Genomic DNA, 18322 nt, shown 5'->3' on the forward strand with positions numbered 1-18322 from the left:
CCCAGGAGCCATTTGAGAGGACGCCTCCCGGGCTTGAGTCCTCAGAAAATCCATTGAATAAAACACTAGTCTCAACTTTTAGGCTGTATATATATATGTGTGTGTATATATATATATATATATATATATTTTTTTTTTTTTTTTCAGTCGACAATATCTAACTAGCTAAAAACATAGTTTCATGATTATAATGAATGTGACAGAGGCTGGAAAATGTTATATTTATCCCATTTATAAAGATTTTTAGTTAGTATTAAAAAAAAAAAAAAAGTAGCGTCCTTAGCTAAGAATGAGAGCAAAGCTATTGGATATGAAATTAGCAGCCTACACTACTACAAAATAAAACACAACACTGATTGGAAATTATCCTTTCAGTAGCAACACTTCTCTTGAAATGTCATATATTTCCTACTACCTTTACCAGAGATTACTTGGTTTCAGCCTTTTCTAAAGCTGGTTTTTCATGCTGCCTGATGAATCTATTGTTGCAGGGAGGAAGCCAATTCTGACTCCATGTTGGAACTGTTTCTTTGACTGGTTTTTTGTTGCTTTTGTTATTATAAACATATAGAATGGTTTGCCTCAGGGAACCTGACCCTCTGCCTGAATGTTAAACTAAAGTGCCTTTGTTCATAAAGCTGTCCACCTGTGGATGGCAAAAAGGAAAAAATTAACACATACCCTGCCTGAAGCTTGCCATTCTAGGAGATGTTTGTAAGTTTAATGACCTTTTTACTTAGTTTCCTCACCTCCCCTCATCTCTAATCTATAAAAGAACCTGGCATCCAAACCCCAATAAGATGGTTATTTTGAGGTGCTAGCCTGCAATCTTCTCAGTCTACAAGCTCCTCGATTAAAATCTCTTCTTTGACTCAACACCTAATCTCTCAGATTCACTGGCCAATCATGTGATGAACAGAGCGAGCTTGGACTTGGTAACATTATGAGTTGGTCAATATCTTGCTTATAAATTTATTTTCTACTTAAAAGAGGATGATAAATTATGATTAACTCAAGACATTTTAGGGATCTCTCTCTAGTTTGAAGAACTACTATGACGGGGCTTACCTGGTGGCTGAGACAGTAAAGAATTTACCTGCAATGCAGGGGACTTGGGTTTGATCCCTGCGTTGGGAAGGTCCCCTGGAAAAGGAAATGGCTACCCACTCCAATATTCTTGTCTAGAGAATTCCATGGGCAGAGGAACTTGGCAAGCTATAGTCCATAGGGTCAGGAAGAATTAGACATGACTGAGGGACTAACACTACTACTATAATCATGCATATGTTCTATATGGACATGTTCAACTTTGTAATATTGCCAAACAGTGATCTGTAGAAAATTTCAATAACAAATATTTAATGTATAGATATTCACATATAACACTAATACTTCAGATACTATTAATGGGCAATTCAGAAAGGATAGCATTAGCAGTTTATAAAACCAATCTCCTTAGGAAAGCTAAAAATAACCTCCATTTTTATGTAATTTCTTGAACTATTATTACTACCTTTGTGTATCACCTAAAGATTGTTTACCAAAATTTGGATATTATCTATAAAAGATAAGAGAAGAGTTGACGTTTGACAGATAAAGAAATTTAATTTTCTTGACATTGACTTAAATTCTTGGGCCTTTATTTCATCACACGTTAACCATAAATAAATAAATAAATAAATAAATAAAATATATTTATTATTATTTTTTTAAAGAGCAAATGTGGTGCTAGGAAAGAATATAATAAAACCTGGATTGCTTCCTGGGATATTTTCAAGCTGTCAAATAATAAATAAATATATGCTTTAGAAGCTACAGATATGTTAGTTTTCTAGAATAGAGTGCTGTGAATGCACACAGAAGCCCCTGGCCACAGTTAATTTAAGATAATACAAAAACATCCTATCCAGAAGAGCTCATCTGTGAACCTCCACAATGCAAACTGGTGTAGTGTTTATAAAATAATCTTTGTAATGTTTTTCACCAAAGGGGCTTAAAAATTTTATCATGAGAAATATATATAAAGTCAAACTTACCATTTTAACTATTTTTAACTGCTATTCAATACAATGGCATTAAATATATTTGCATTGCTTTATAACCTTTACTGAAACCATTTACCTTAGATTGTGACTTTTAGCCATGTGGCCGGGACTCAGTTCAGTTCAGTTCAGCCACTGAAAGTAAAAGAATTTCAAAATTGTTGCCATAATGATTTTTGCATATTTATATATATGTTGCTTCTTTGGCTTTTTCCATACTTTCTAATAACACGTTTATACTGACAGCTGTGAATCCTGGAAACTTGTTATATCTAACTAAAATCCCCTGGTTACTTTCAATTCAGTTCAGTTCAGTCTCAGTCATGTCTGAATCTTTTCAACTCCATGGACTGCAGCACCTCAGGCCTCCCCGACCATCAACTCCTGGAGCTACCTCAAACTCATGTCCATCAGTTGGTGATACCATCCAACCATCTCATCCTCTGTAGTCCCCTTCTCCTCCTGCATTCAGTCTTTTCCAGGATCAGGGTGTTTTCAAATGAGTCAGTTCTTCACATCAGGGGGCCAAAGTGGAGCTTCAGCTTCAGCATCAGTCCTTCCAATGAATATTCAGGACTGATTTCCTTTAGGATTGACTGGTTTGATCTCTTTGCATTCCAAGGGACTCATAAGAGTCTCCTGCAACACCACAATTCAAAAGCATCAATTCTTCAGTGCTCAGCTTTCTTAATCTCCAACTCTCACATCCATACATGACTACTGGAAAAACCATAGCTTTGACTAAACAGACTTTTATTGGCAAGGTAATGTCTCTGCTTTATACTACGCTGCCTAGCTTGGTCATAGTTTTTCTTCCAAGGAACAAGTGTCTTTTAATTGCATGCCTGCATTCATCATCTGCAGTGATTCTGGAACCCATGAAAATAAAGTCTGTCACCATTTCCACTGTTTCCCCATCTATTTGCCTTGAAGTGATGGGACTGGATGTCATGATCTTAGTTTGTGGAATGTTGAGTTTTAAGCCAGCTTTTTCATTCTCCTCTTTCACTTTCATCAAGAGGCTCTTTAGTTCTTTTTCACTTTCATAAGGGTGGTGTCATCTGCATATCTGCAGTTATTGATAATTCTCCTGGCAATCTTGATTCCAGCTCGTGCTTCATCCAGCCTGGCATTTCATATGATGCACTCTGCATATGTGTTAAATAAGCAGAGTCAGCCTATGCCGGGAGCCAGCGGAGGAACTCCGCCCATGGCAAAGGTCATGAGTAAGGGGGCTCGACATACACAAAGGCGGGATTGAGCCTCAGGAGTCCCCCTGGAAATTCTCGAGCATCTACCCCCAAAACCAGAATCTGCCTACTTTACTGCTTTGTGCTCTCACCTACACCTCTGACTTTATGGGGGGCTGTCCCCCACTACCATCTCTCTCTCTGAAAAAGAGTTAACTTACAGCTCCAGTTAATAAAGTTCCTGGGCATGACAAGAGTGTTTTAGTTCATAAACCCTTCAGATGGCTCTCTAACTTGCCTGACAGGTTTACCCGGACTCCTACAGGTATGCATATGATTGTTTACAGTCTCCCAGGCAAGAGAGGCATGGGGAGCTTAAGATATTCAAATAGTATAGAGCCTCTTGGAGAGTTAGAAATTGTCAGAATAGAAATAGTAGAAGATTTCATTGTTGAGCCAATGCTTGCTGCAAAATTTCCACATCCCCTGTATTGTTTCCTTGGAAGTGTATTAATTAATATAGTTGGTATGTAGAAAAAATAAGTAGTGGCCTTGGTGTTAACAACTTTAGACCCTTAAGGTAATAAATTCTTTCCTTTGTTGTAAACCCACTGCACCTCTGCCCTATAGGAATGCAACTTTATCTAACACCTGTGGAGGATGGTGCCAAACTTTAAAATAATTACTCTTAGAGAAAATAAGTCTTATGGTTGACAAACCTTTGTCAGAGTCATAAAATGTTAACAGGCCTTCTGGCCAGAAGATGATGTAAATCACCTAAACCATTTGTATATGGTAAGTTTGCAGAAAAGAAACCCTGGTTTCTATAAGGATCAAAGACTGCTGACTTTGCATGATTTCAACCTCCTATTAGCCTCTATGTGCAACTTAGGGTATAAAAGCCCCTGTTGAAAATAGAGCTATGGGCCTTGCTAACCGAAGCTTAGTCTCCCCATGTCGTTCTTTCTCTCACCTTCTGGCTGAATTCCCATATGGAGCATGGAGGCTCGTCAAGCCTAATAATTTTGCCTGGGCTTCTAAGAGCTGACCTGGGAGGCCTTAGTGTTTCCTTTGGAGGACGCCTGCGGCCTATGTAGGTGACGCAAACTCCTTGTCTTGGAGTTTTATTGGTTTTTCACGTAAACCAAGTTATTCATCCTGTTTTCTCCACTGAATTTTCTCACTGAGCTATCCCTATTTAACCACTCTTTATATCTCTAATTAATATTTAATTAAGCTAGTGCTATTCTAATCGCCAACACCTTCCTCCTGAGGGAATCCCTGGATCCAACTGGGGCTGGACCCTGGTAAGCATATAAGCCTTGACATATTCCTTTCCCAGTTTGGAACCAGTCTGTTGTTCCATGTCCAGTTCTAACTGTTGTTTCTTGACCTGCATACAGATTTCTCAGGAGGCAGGTAAGGTGGTCTGGTATTCCCATCGCTTGAAAACTTTTCCACATTTTGTTGTGATCCATACAGTCAAAGGCTTTAGCATGGTCAATGAAGCAGAAATAGTTGTTTTGATTGAATTTTCTTGCTTATTTTATGATCCAGCAGATGCTGGCAATTTGGTCTCTGGTTCCTCTGCCTTTTCTAATTCCCACTTTAACATCTGGAACTTCTGGGTTCACATGCTGCTGAAGCCTAACTTGGAGAACTTTGAGCATTACTCTGCTAGCATGTGAGATGAGTGCAATTGTGTATTAGTCTGGACAATCTTTGGCATTAAAACTGGCATTTTCCAGTCCTGTGGCCACTGTTGAGTTTTCCAATTTTGCTGGCATATTGAGTGCAGCACTTTCACAGCATCATCTTTTAAGATTTGAAATAACTTAACTGGAATTCCATCACCTCCACCAGCTTTGTTTGTAGTGATGCTTCCTAATGCCCACTTGACTTTGCACTCCAGATATCTATTTCTAGGTGAGTGATCACACCATAGTAGTTTTCTGGGTCATTAAGATCACTTTGTATAGTTCTGTATATTCTTTGCTCTTTTTAATAACTTCTGCTTCTGTAGATCCACACGGCTTCTGTCTTTTATTGTGCCCTTCTTTGTATGAAATTTTCCCTTGTTATCTCTAATTTTCTTGAAGAGATCTCTAGTTTTTCCCATTCTATTTATTTCCTCTAGTTCTTTGCATGATCATTTAGGAAGCTCTTCTTATGTCTTCTTTTTATTCTTTGAAGCTCTGCATTCAGATGGATATATCTTTGCTTTTCTACTTTGCCTTTTGCTTCTCTTCTGTTCTCAGCTATTTTTAATGCCTCATCAGACAACCATATTGCCCCTTCACATTTCTTTTTTGGGGCAATGGTTTTGATCACTGCACCACATACAATGTCATGAACCTCTATCCATAGTTCTTCAGGCACTCTGTCTATGAGATCTATTCCCTTGAATATTTGTCACTTTCACTTTGTAATCATAAGGGATTTGATTTAGGTCATATTGGAATGGTCTAGTGGCTTTCTCTACTTTATTCAATTTAAATCTGAATTTGGTAAATAATGAGTTCATGATATGAGCCACAGTCAGCTCCCAGTTTTGTTTTTGCTGACTATATAGAGCTTCTCCATATTCGACTGCAAGGAATATAATCAATTTGATTTCAATTGTTACTATCCGTGAAGTCCATGTGCAGAGTCATCTCTGTCTTGTGTTTTCAGAAGAGGGCGTTTGCTGTGACCTGTGTGTTCTCTTGGCAAAACTCTGTTAGCCTTTGCCTTGCTTCATTTTGCACTCCAAGGTCAAAATTGCCTGTTACTCCAGGTATATCTTGGCTTCCTACTTTTCCTTTCCAGCCCCCTATAATGGAAAGGACGTCTATTTTTGGTGTTAGTTCTAGAAGATCTTGCAGATCTTTATAGAATCAGTTTCAGCTTCTTCAGCATTAGTGGTTGGGGCATAGACTTGGATTACTGTAATATTGGATGGTTGCCTTGGAAATGAACAGAGATCATTCTGTCGTTTTTGAGATTGCACCCAAGTACTGCATTTCAAACTGTTTTGTTGACTATGTGGGCTACTCCATTTCTTCTAAGGAATTCTTGTCCAGAGTAGTAGATGCAATGGTCATCTGAATTAAATTCACCCTTTCTGGTCCATTTTAGCTCACTGATTCCTAAAGTGTCAATGTTCACTCTTGCCATCTCCTGTTTGACCAGTTGCAATTTACCTCAATTCATGGACCTTACATTCCAGGTTCCTATGCAATATTGCTCTTCATAGCATCAGATTTTACTTCCATCACCAGTCCCATCCACAATGGTTGTTGTTCTTGCTTTGGCTCAGCCTTGGGCACCTACCAACCTGGGTGTTCATCTTTCAGTTTCATATCTTTTTGCCTTTTCATACTGTTCAGGTGTTCCCAAGCCAAGTATACTGAAGTGGTTTGCCATTCCCATTGCCGATAGATAATATTTTGTCAGAACTCTTCACCATGAACCATCCATCCTGGATGGCTTGACACAGCATTGCTCAAAGTTTCATTGAGTTAGAGTAGACTTTGATCCATGTGATCAGTTTGGTTAATTTTCTGTAATTGTAGCTTTCATTCTGTCTGCCCTCTGACTGATAAGGATAAGAGACTTTTGGAAGCTTCTGAATGGGAGGGACTGGCTCTGGGAGAATCTGGTTCTTGATCTAATGGGCAGAGTCATCCTCAATGATGCTTTAAATCAATTTTCTATTGATGGGTGGGTCTGTGTTCCTTCCCTGTAGTTCAATATGAAGCTAAATTATGGTAGGGGCAGTGGCAGTAATAGTGATCTCCTTCAAGAGGACTCATGCCAACATGTCTTGTGGCTCCCAGGTCTGTTGTATTCAGTGCCCCTGACCCCACAGCAGGCCATTGTAACCCCATGCCTCCATGGGAGATTCCTGAACACTAACAGCCAAGTATGGCTCAGTCTCTTGTGGGATCACTACTCCTTTCTCTTAGGTTCTGGTGTGCACAAAGTTTTTCTTGTCCCTCCCAAGAGTGTTTCCCCAGTCCTCTGGAAATCCTGCATCAAATTCCACTGGTCTTCAAAGTCAAATTTCCTGAAGGTTCTCAGTCCCTTTGCTGGATCCCCAGGTTGGGGAATGTCTTGTGGGCTCTAGAACATTTGCAACAATGTGAAAACTTCTTTAATATAATTGTTCTCCAGTTTGAGGGTCTTCTGCTTGGTGAATCTATGGTGCGGCTAATAAATCCTCCAAGAGGATTTATGCCACATGCAGTGCCTCCCAGGTCTGTTGCAGCCAGAGCCCTCATCCCCATGGCAGCCCCTACTGGTCTGTGACTTTGCAGGAAACACTCACTCAAAGGCAGGTGTGGTTCCGTCTCTTGTAGGGTCCCTGGGTCCTGGAGCACACAAGGTTTTGTTTGAGTCCTCTGAGCATCTCTGGTGGGTATGGGCTTTGACTCTAAACACAATTTTGCCTGCCCTACCACCTTGTTGGGGCTTCTCCTTTGCCCTTGGATGTGGGTATCTTTTTTTGGTGGGATCCAACTTTCTTCTGTTCAAAATTGCATCAGCAACTAGTTGCAATTTTGGAGTTCCACAGGAGTACATAGGGCAGTCCCAAATCTTGTTCTGGGTACTTTAATGGATAATATTACATATTAAAATATTATATATGATATGTTTCTAGCCCAATTGTACATATGTCCTTCTGATCTTAAATATGATGATAGATAGTAAAGTATTGCTGCTCTTTTTCAGTCTCCCAGTCATGTCTGACTCTTTGCAATGCCACAGACTGCACCATGCCAGGCCTCCCTATCCCTCACCATTTTCCAGAGTTTGCCCAAGTTCATGTTCATTGCATCAGTGATGCCATCCAACCATCTCATCCTCTGATGCCCTCTTTTCCCTATACCCTCAATCTTTCCCAGCATTAGGGACTTTCCCAATGAATCACCTGTTCACATCAGCTCACCAAAACACTGGAGCTTCAGTTTCAGCATCAGTCCTTCCAACGAGTATTCCCGGTTAATTTCCTTTAAGATTGACTGGTTTGATTTTCTCAGTGTCAAAAGGACTCTCAGAAGTCTTCTGCAGCACCACAGTTCAAAGGCATCAATTCTTTGGCACTTTGCCTTCTTTACGATCCAGATCTCACAACAGTACATGACCACTGGGAAGACCATAGGCTTGACTATATGAACCTTTGTTGGTGGAGTGATGTCTCGTCTTTTCAACACACTGTCTAGGTTTGTCATAGCTTTCCTGCCAAGAAGCAATTGTCTTCTGATTTCATGGCTATAGCCACCATTCACAGCGATTTTAGAGCCCAAGAAGAGGATATCAGTCACTGCTTCTAAATTTTCTCCTTCTATTTGCCAGGAAATAATGGTGCTGGATGCCATGATCTTAGTGTTTTTTTTTTTTTTAACATTGAGTTTTAAGTTGACTTTTTCACTCTCCTCTTTCACCCTAATCAAGAGGCTCTTTAGTTCCTCTTCACTTTCTGCCATTAGAGTAGTATCATCTGCATATCTGAGGTTGTTCATGTTAGCAAATTATATATATGGTTTTAAGAATAAAATATAACCTATATGCATAGTGAATAATTATTTTAATACTTATATGATTGTATTTTTCTAACATGATATATATGTCAAATATACTAGCTTTTAGTAGCAAAAATGTGAGCATAAATGTCTATCATATGATTTCTGGGTTATTTTATGCATTCTGGTAGAACTTATATAGAATGTTCACAGAAATGTAATAAAATTCTGGTTTAGCATGATCCAGTTAACTTAATTTTTCTCAATAAAATTCTCATGTTAACAGGAAAATTCTGCTGAAATGGTCGCAACTACACACCACTGCAACTGAATCACAAGTTAGGATAGGTAAGCACTGAGTATTTTTAAGAGACTTTGCTGGAATATTTTTCATTATAACTTAGAAATCTAAGGATGCAATTTGAGACTTCAAACTTTCATTCTTTGGTGAATCATCTTTTAAATAAAAGCTATTTTTAACTTAAGGCTCATAAAAAATAGTACATTGTGTTTTATTAACACCGCTCTCATTCCACCAACCACTACCACAGCCACACACACACGCACATACGCACAAAAACCCCTCAATGGAAGCTAATATCTGATTTTTATTCCATCCTTCTCCAGCAGATGGCAGTGTGGCTGTGGCATATTAACTCACATTACACACACATCAGGGTTGGGCTTCCCAGGTGGTAATCCACTTGCCATTGCAGGAAGATCCTCTGGAGGAGGAAATGGCAACCCACTCTAGCATTCTTGCTGGGAAAATGCCATGGACAGAGGATCCTGCTGGGCTACAGTGCCTAGGGTTGCAAAGAGTCAGATACAACTGAGTGAACACACACACACAGTGTAAATATATGAGGAAAGAATATATTAGGAAAAGAAAAGAAAAAAGGTGGCACATAAGAGGCATATGCTTAGAGTCAAGATATAAATTATTTTTTATGATCCTTTCATTTTAGTGGGGCTTCCCAGGTGAAGAATCTGCCTGCCAATGCAGGAGACGTAAGAGACATGGTTTCAGTCCTTGGGTTGGGAAGATCCCCTGGAGGAGGGAATGGCAATCCACTCCAGTAATCTTGCCTGGAGAATCCCATGGACAGAGGAGCCTTATGGGCTAGAGTCCATGGGGTAGCAAAGAGTCAGACACAAGTGAAGCAAAAAATTAGATAGACTGAGCTAAATTGGGGATGATTATAGGGTGGAAAGCCAATACCTTGTACTTCTGGGGTAAGTAGGCCCAAATAAAGGGAAATCAGTTTCTGAAGATACCAATACAGAATGTGGGGAAAGCCAATTGTTTTTTAAGGGAAAACAAGACACTTTATATTTATGTTCAGGGGGTTCATAAATATATTTATGTTAATAAAATTTATTCATTTCACCATATTGAAATCTTTCCAAAGTCTCATAACTCTTTGTATAATTAATTTCCTTACTTTTCCCACAATATCCATTAACTTTTTATATAAGATATAACAATTATTACATGGTTTATATAATGTCTATCCACTATAGCTAAAATATAAGCTCCAAGCAGTAAGAGTTTTGGTCTTTTGTTCACTAATATATCTGAATTTCTGAGAAAGGTGCCTGGCACATAGAAAACATTCTCATTAAATATATATGTTAATGATCCTCCAAATTGTTTTAAAAAAGTGTTTCAGTTCAGTTCAGTCCCTCAGTCATGTCTGGCTCTTTGCAACCCCATGAATTGCAGCACGCCAGACCTCCCTGTCCATCACCAACTCCCGGAGGTCACCCAAACTCATGTCCACTGAGTCGATGATGCCATCCAGGCATCTCATCCTTTGTTGTCCCCTTCTTCTCCTGCCCCCATCCCTCCCAGCATCAGAGTCTTTTCCAATGAGTCAACTCTTCGCATCAGGTGACCAAAGTATTGGAGTTTCAGCTTTAGCATCATTCCTTCCAAAGAACATCCAGAACTGATCTCCTTTAGGATGGACTGGTTGGATCTTCTTGCAGTCCAAGGGACTCTCAAGAGTCTTCTCCAACACCACAGTTCAAAAGCATCAATTCTTCGGTGTATTTAATTGAAATAATTGTTTATATGTCTTAAATTAGATGCAGTATAAAAAAGTACATATAAAAGTGTTATATGAAGTATAATTTATTCAAATGTTTTAAGCACACTGCCAAGCATTTTTAATTATTTTTTAAACATGATTTTTTTGCTTTCATTTTCTGCTATTCTTGTACAATGTTAATGCATGGTATTAATCAGTATGCACTGTAATTCTCAGCTAAAGGAAATAATTAGCCTATGCTGGTCAGTCAGTTAGTCATTCAACTAGAGCTTGGAGTAGGCACTCACATCCTTATCAAACATAAGAATTGCTAAATTCTAATGCAAGTGATGTATTAGATAAAGCATGCTGAGTTTAATGAGCCTGGAATGAAATGAGGTGAGTAATGCAGTTACTAAAATTCACCAGTGGTCAGCAAATGTAGAACCTTGTGACTGTATTTTGTCATCTCAACATAATGGTTTATTCTCCAGAAAGAAGCCTCATTAACTATTCTTAATGTGTTTAAAATAAGTCATCAGTCTTAAAAATAAATACAGTTGATAGAGTTGTCTAAATTCGATTATTTTAAGACAGGCATGACGCTGAGAGAAGACACAGCAATTACTTGTCCAATGAACTGTATAATGTCTTGGTATTCTTTCCTTTCTTCTTTGAAGACTGTCTAGATCTCCAGTATTTGGAGAGAAAAGGCAGAGGATTATGATTTCTAGGGTGAGATTCTGACTAGGAAAAAGAATGTAAAATAAAGTTTTAAGAAACCAGAAAATAACATATGTTCAAATTTATAACATTTAACAATTTTTGAGAAATTATTTCCTTATTCTCATTTTTATTCACTATATGATGCTTTATATTTCAAATTAAGATAGATAGATCAGTTTATGCTATTGCATTAACAATACTTTATAAGTTTGTAACAAATAAAATTAAACTAAATATCCATACTGTATATTTCAAGTTATCTGTGAACTTGTAAGAAAACATAAATTCTAAGTTGACACATTTACCTACACTTAAAGAAATTTGTATTTTTTAAAATATCCAACCAAAAATGCAGATACCATATTTATACTCTGTGCCTTTTTTATCATTTAGATATCTTCAAACTACTCAGTATCTGATGAGAAATAAAAATATTTTCATGTAAATATAAGGAATTTCCAGGTGGCTCAATGGTAAATAATCTACCTGCCAATGCAGGGGAGGCAAGTTCCATCCCTGGATTGGGAAGATCCCTTGGAGAAGGACATGGCAACTCACTCCAGTATTCTTGCCTTAAAATCCCTTTGACAGAGGAGCCTGGGGGGCTATAGACCATGGTGTAGCAAAACAGTCTGACATAACTTAGTGACTAAACAACAACAGCAAGTAAATATAAAGAGAAATGAGTCCTTAAAAGTTAGACAACTATGAAGCAAATAATTTCTGTAAGAAAAATTTTATTTTCAGTTAATTTGTGCAAAGCAATTTAATTTAAAATTATTTCTAATCAGCCCTGGAGAAAAGTCAATACATTTTGTAAGTCCACATGAAAGATAAAGGTTCCAGAATGTATTAGCTCTTAATTGTTTTCCATTTCAGATTATAAGTTCATGTTAAAATTAAAGATTAGTTATGCATATAGTAAAAACCTTCATTTTAATCAGTAGAAATCATTTTATGATATAATAACTCATGCTTAAATTACAATTTTATAGATGTTTAAAACACAATATAATTAAGCTATAGTACAGAAATCAACATAAGATGCTTAGGTTCTCTTTTAGACATAGACAGTATGTTTTATTTAAAGAGGGAATGAACTTTTTCTTACTATTCTTAGTCACGTGAAAAGTTATTATTATTATAAAATTCTGATAACATATAAGAATATTCAAATGACTATGACATTTGGTAATTCACATTGGTTTCATTCAGATGAAGATCTAACTAATCCTTGAGTTAGTTAGTTAGAAAATATATGCATCATTTCAAACATAATCTTTTCTTCTGGATACATTTAATTCTAAACAGCATGCAGTTTACATATATTCCTATTGCTAAATTAAATAAACAAGGAGAACTTTAGACTGAAGTGGCTCTAAGGCTGTGGTAGCTTACATATTCAAACCAAGAATCTAATCCTATAAATGCCTGAGGAAGCCCTGGGGCACGTCCTTGGCAAAAGAACATTTGCCTTTTAGTTGCCAAAAGCAGCCAACAGAGAAAGGCAGAAGGTCTATGGCAGGCCAGTGACAGGGATGCCATCCCCACTAGGTGAGCTGGAGTGGAGAGGAGCCTGACCCAAGAGGCAGGGCTTGGCCAAGAAGTGGCATCCCCTGATGCTACCCTTCCCCTTTCACCTCTACAGCTCAAGCCAAGTGACATTCCCCTGGTACTATTCTTTCCCTCCCACCTCTAAAGCTCAAGCTGCAGCACACACCTCTCCACACTCACTTTTTAACTGACCTTTTTATTCTGTCTGTTTGCTCCCTAGCCAGTGATAAATTTTAATAATAAATCATCCTTTATGTGAAAAAGAAATCAAAAGGGCAACCAATTGTAACAGCCAATTGGGCTTTAAGCTATAACTAATCAAATACTTTCTTTTTTATGCTTTGGCACTGTTTTCTTTTTTTAGATGTACTGTGTTGTTTGTGGGATATTAGTTCCCCTCTTACTTCCCTAACCAGGGATTGAACCTGGACCTGGAAGTGAGGCACTGTCTAATACTAGGCTGCCAGGGAATTCTCAGGTGTCTTTCCCTTATCTCCCATGGATGGAACCCTCTGAACCATTTCTGATTTGAGTGCTGCTCCAGTCAAATAGATGAATGTTCAAATAAACTCAAAATATTTAATATGGTTAAGTTTATCTTTTAACAGTACATCATATATCTGAGTATATAAAAATTCACATGAATGAATATGCATAACAAGGAAAAAAACAGAGATATATAAGAAGTTATGTCAGTAAAATGGCAGAGGAGGAATCCCAGCCATAGTTTCTTGCAGCAATATTGATTTAACAGCAACGTGTGGACCATTACTTGCTGAGATGTCAGGATTTAGTCAAGTAGTTGAAGTCCTCAGACAAGCACAAATCCAAAAATAACTGCATGAAAATGAGTAAGGAGAGTGATTTCACTTTACCATGTCAGCCTTCACACTAAGCTGGAATAGCTGAGTGTCGAGAGAAATTCACATGAAAATTTGGCCCACAAATTCACTTGGGAAAAGAGAGAGGGGAGCATTCATCCAACATCCTTCTAGTGAGTTACTCAAGGGAATGGTTTCTGTCTTCCCTCATGGAGTGCTGAAGGACATGGCATGTCTAGGACACCTAAGAACTAAAGCAAAAGATTTAGGCTACAAAAGCAAAACCAAACAGATGGAACTACATCAAACTAAAAAGCTTCTGCACAACAAGGGAAACAATCAACAAAGTGAAAAGGCAATCAATGGAATGTGAGAAAAAATTTACAAACCATATCTTCGATAAGGGGTTAGTATCCAAAATACATAAGGAGCTAGCAACTCAATAGCAAAAACCAACCTCATTAAAAATGGGCAAAAGACGTGAATATAAAAATGGGCAAAAGACATAAATAGAAATTTCTCCAAACAATGTATGCAAATGACTGACAGCTATATGAGAAGATGCTAAATATCACTAATCATCAGGGAAATGAAAATCAAAACCATGAGATAATATTTCACAGCTCTTAGAATGGATGTTATAAAAATAAGCAAAGATTAAAAAGCATTGGTGAGGATGCAGAGAAATTGGAATGTGTGTATACTATTGGTGGAAATGTAAAATGGTGCAGCCATTAGGGAAAACAGTATAAAGTTTCATCAAAAAACTTAAAAAAATAGAATTATCATATGATCCAGTAATGCTGTTTTGGGGCATATATCTAAAAAATTGAAATCAGAATCTCAAAGACATATTGGAACATCAATGTTCAGAACAGCTTTATATACAATAGCCAAGAAATGGAAGGGCTTCCCTGGTGGCTCAGTGGTAAAGAAACTGCCTGCCAATGCAAGAGACACAGTTCCATCCCTAGATCAGGAAAATCCCTTGGAGAAGGAAACAGCAATGCACGCAAGTATTCTTGACTGGAAAATCCCATGGACAGAGGAGACTGGTGCACTACAGACCATGGGATAGTAAAAGAGTCAGATATATTTTAATGACTAAACAAAAACAAAGATACGGAAACAACTAACATTTATCAGCAGATGAATGCATAAAGAAAATCGGGTATATACATTTAATGAAATATTATTCAGCATTAAAAAATAAGAAATCCTGTCATAACACAACAACATGAATATAATTGAATGGCATTCTGCTGAGTGAAAAAAATCCAGTTACAAAAGGATAAGCACTGCATAACCCCACTTATATAAGGTATCTAAAATAGTTAAAATTGTAGAAACAGGGTGTAGAATGGTGTTTTCCATAGAATGGAGAGATGTTCAATGGGTATAAAATTTCAGTTCTGTGAAGTGAAAAGCTCTAGAAGTCTACTGTACAATATTGTACTTGTAGTCTACAATATTATACTGTACTTGTACATTTAGGAATATATTGAAGATAGGTCTAATGTGTGTTTCTATGACATTAAAAAATATTAGTTATGTTGAGGTTGAGAGTCTTGTTTAAAAATATTTTGCTCAATACAACCCATATTCATAGTAAAGTTTGAAATGGTAATTTAAAACTACTCTGATATTCTTGCATTAGCATCAGTGTAAGGGGATCTCATCAGTGATTTCTATTTACATTGTCTTCTTCTAATTTTCCTGAAATTTATGGCATATTTAGTACCTCCAAATTTTAGCTGTGAAGGAATTTGAAAAATTAAAATAATAGCTCACTTTTTGGAATAGGTGTGTAACAAAGGAGAACAAACCCGACTGCATGTTGGATCTATTATTTTAGCTCTAAACTTTGTTTTCCTTACTGGTTCCAAATAGGAAAAGGAGTTTGTCAAGGCTGTATATTGTCACCCTGTTTATTTAACTTATATGCAGAGTACATCATGAGAAACGCTGGACTGGAAGAAACACAAGCTGGAATCAAGATTGCCGGGAGAAATATCAATAACCTCAGATATGCAGATGACACCATCCTTATGGCAGAAAGTGAAGAGGAACTCAAAAGCCTCTTGATGAAAGTGAAAGTGGAGAGTGAAAAAGTTGGCTTAAAGCTCGACATTCAGAAAACAAGATCATGGCATCCGGTCCCACCACTTCATGGGAAATAGATGGGGAAACAGTGGAAACAGTGTCAGACTTTATTTTTCTGGGCTCCAAAATCACTACAGATGGTGAGTGTAGCCATGAAATTAAAAGATGCTTACTCCTTGGAAGGAAAGTTATGACCAACCTAGATAGCATATTCAAAAGCAGAGACATTACTTTGCCAACAAAGGTCCGTCTAGTCAAGGCTATGGTTTTTCCTGTGGTCATGTATGGATGTGAGAGTTGGACTGTGAAGAAGGCTGAGCGCCATAGAATTGATGCTTTTGAACTGTGGTGTTGGAGAAGACTCTTGAGAGTCCCTTGGTCTGCAAGGAGATCCAACCAGTCCATTCTGAAGGAGATCAGCCCTGGGATTTCTTTGGAAGAAATGATGCTAAAGCTGAAACTCCAGTACTTTGGCCACCTCATGCAAAGAGTTGACTCATTGGAAAAGACTGTGATGCTGGGAGGGATTGGGGGCAGAAGGAGAAGGGGAGGACAGAGGATGAGATGGCTGGATGGCATCACTGACTCGGTGGACGTGAGTCTGAGTGAACTCTGGGAGTTGGTGATGGACAGGGAGGCCTGGCGTGCTGCAATTCATGGGGTCACAAAGAGTCGGACACGACTGAGTGACTGATCTGATCTGATCTGATCTGACCCATGCTTAGTCATGCTAACTTTGCACCTTTGTAATGGAACATTGCCTGTAGCCTGAAATGTGCATAATAGCCACTTCTCAAGGCTCAGCTTCTCCTACTTGACCTTTACACGTAAAACAGTTTTCATTCATATAGAGATAAAAAGTTGTAGAATGGAAAATAATGTTTGTCTTGTTGAAAGGTTTGCAGGAATGTCTTGACCAGACCTACACGGGCAACTGCAAAAACAAAGGATTATCACATCACTTCTGGGGTCTGACTAATACCAAGAAGTCTGCAACAGCCAGCCACAGCCCCTCCCCTTTTCATGTAAAAGAAGCCAGAATTCTAATCTCAAATAAAATGGTGCTTTGGGACACTAACTGGGTTCAATCCCTGGGTCGGGAAGATCTCCTGGAGAAGGAAATGGCAACCCACTCCAGTGTTCTTGCCTGGAAAATCCCATGAACGGAGGAGCCTGGTGGGCTACAGTCCATGGGGTTGCAAAGAGTCAGACACTACTGAGCAACTTCACTTCTCATGGGACACTAGTCTGCAATTTTCTCAGTCTTTTGAAATAAAGTTTTTATTTCTTTTTGAATAAGGTTGCTATTTCTTGTCACAACACCTCATCTCTTCGTTTATTGACTTCTCTTATGGGTGACCAGTAGTAGCTTGAACTTAGTAGCAGGTGTTTACTTGTGGGTTGGTAATAACTACTTGTCCTGTCTACTACAATTTAGTCTTTATTTGTTTACCTTTTCTGTGTGATTATGTTGTTTTTAAGTGATATTTTATTTTTAATAGAATAACTGATTTATTAAAACTCTATAAGAAACATTTTTAAAAATATATATTTGTGCATAATATTCTTATGCTATTAATCTGATTATTTTAGTAGTCTTATCCAGGAATTAATTTAGAGCCTGATGTTTCTATGTCTGTCTAAAGAAAAAAAAATATGAGACACACTCAGTTTTCAGTGTATGAGTGCTGAGATGTGTCTTGTGAATATTCTGGAGTCAGATGTGATCATCTTGACCCAATCAGGGAGCACTTAGTGTCATATAAATAGAAAAGCACTTTTGAAATTATAATGGTGCCTATCATTCAAATTGGATTTCTAGCTTGATCTCTGTTTGTTTCATGCAAGACTCCTAAAAGGATAAAAGTGGAAGAACAATCAAAGGAAAAAATAAAAAGGAAAATACAGAAATACCATTTCACTAAATCTTTTATAAAATATTTTGGTTAGAAAAGAGTAATATATTGAGAAACAGTCATGATTTTTGTTTGTTTGTTTGTTTTCCTTTAGACCACTTCACATGAAAACAGACCTTTAAACAAGCAAATCTTTGAACATTAGCAGACATATTCTAGTTCAATAAACTGAGAATTAAAAGCAAAAAGAGTCACACATCGGTATGTGCAATCCTTAGACATCACATCTTAATAAAATATTGTCTTGTTTATAAGTCTTAAAATTAGATTCTGTATTACTCCAAAACTTATGTTAACAAGATATATTTTAAACACTTTTCTGATTCATTTTCCTCTGTATTTCTTTGACAATACGTTACTCAACTAAGGCTGCTAGTGAAAGAGCTATTTTAAGAATAATGCTTAAGAGCATCCATGTTAAAATGTATATCAT

The 18322-nt window shown here is 37.6% G+C and overlaps 1 long non-coding RNA gene across 1 annotated transcript in view; it reads left to right on the forward strand.

Moving 5' to 3' along the window:
* Nucleotides 1-9216, forward strand: part of LOC132346715 (uncharacterized) — a 44842-nt gene extending 35626 nt beyond the window's left edge. Inside the window, exon 3 of the long non-coding RNA XR_009496628.1 lies at nt 9023-9216. This is a non-coding gene — a long non-coding RNA (uncharacterized lncRNA). The remainder of the gene's footprint in view (nt 1-9022) is intronic.
* The last annotated feature ends 9106 nt before the right edge of the window (nt 9217-18322 follow it).

This window comes from Bos taurus, chromosome 12, assembly GCF_002263795.3.
Source record: "Bos taurus isolate L1 Dominette 01449 registration number 42190680 breed Hereford chromosome 12, ARS-UCD2.0, whole genome shotgun sequence".
NCBI classification, from domain to species: domain Eukaryota; kingdom Metazoa; phylum Chordata; class Mammalia; order Artiodactyla; family Bovidae; genus Bos; species Bos taurus.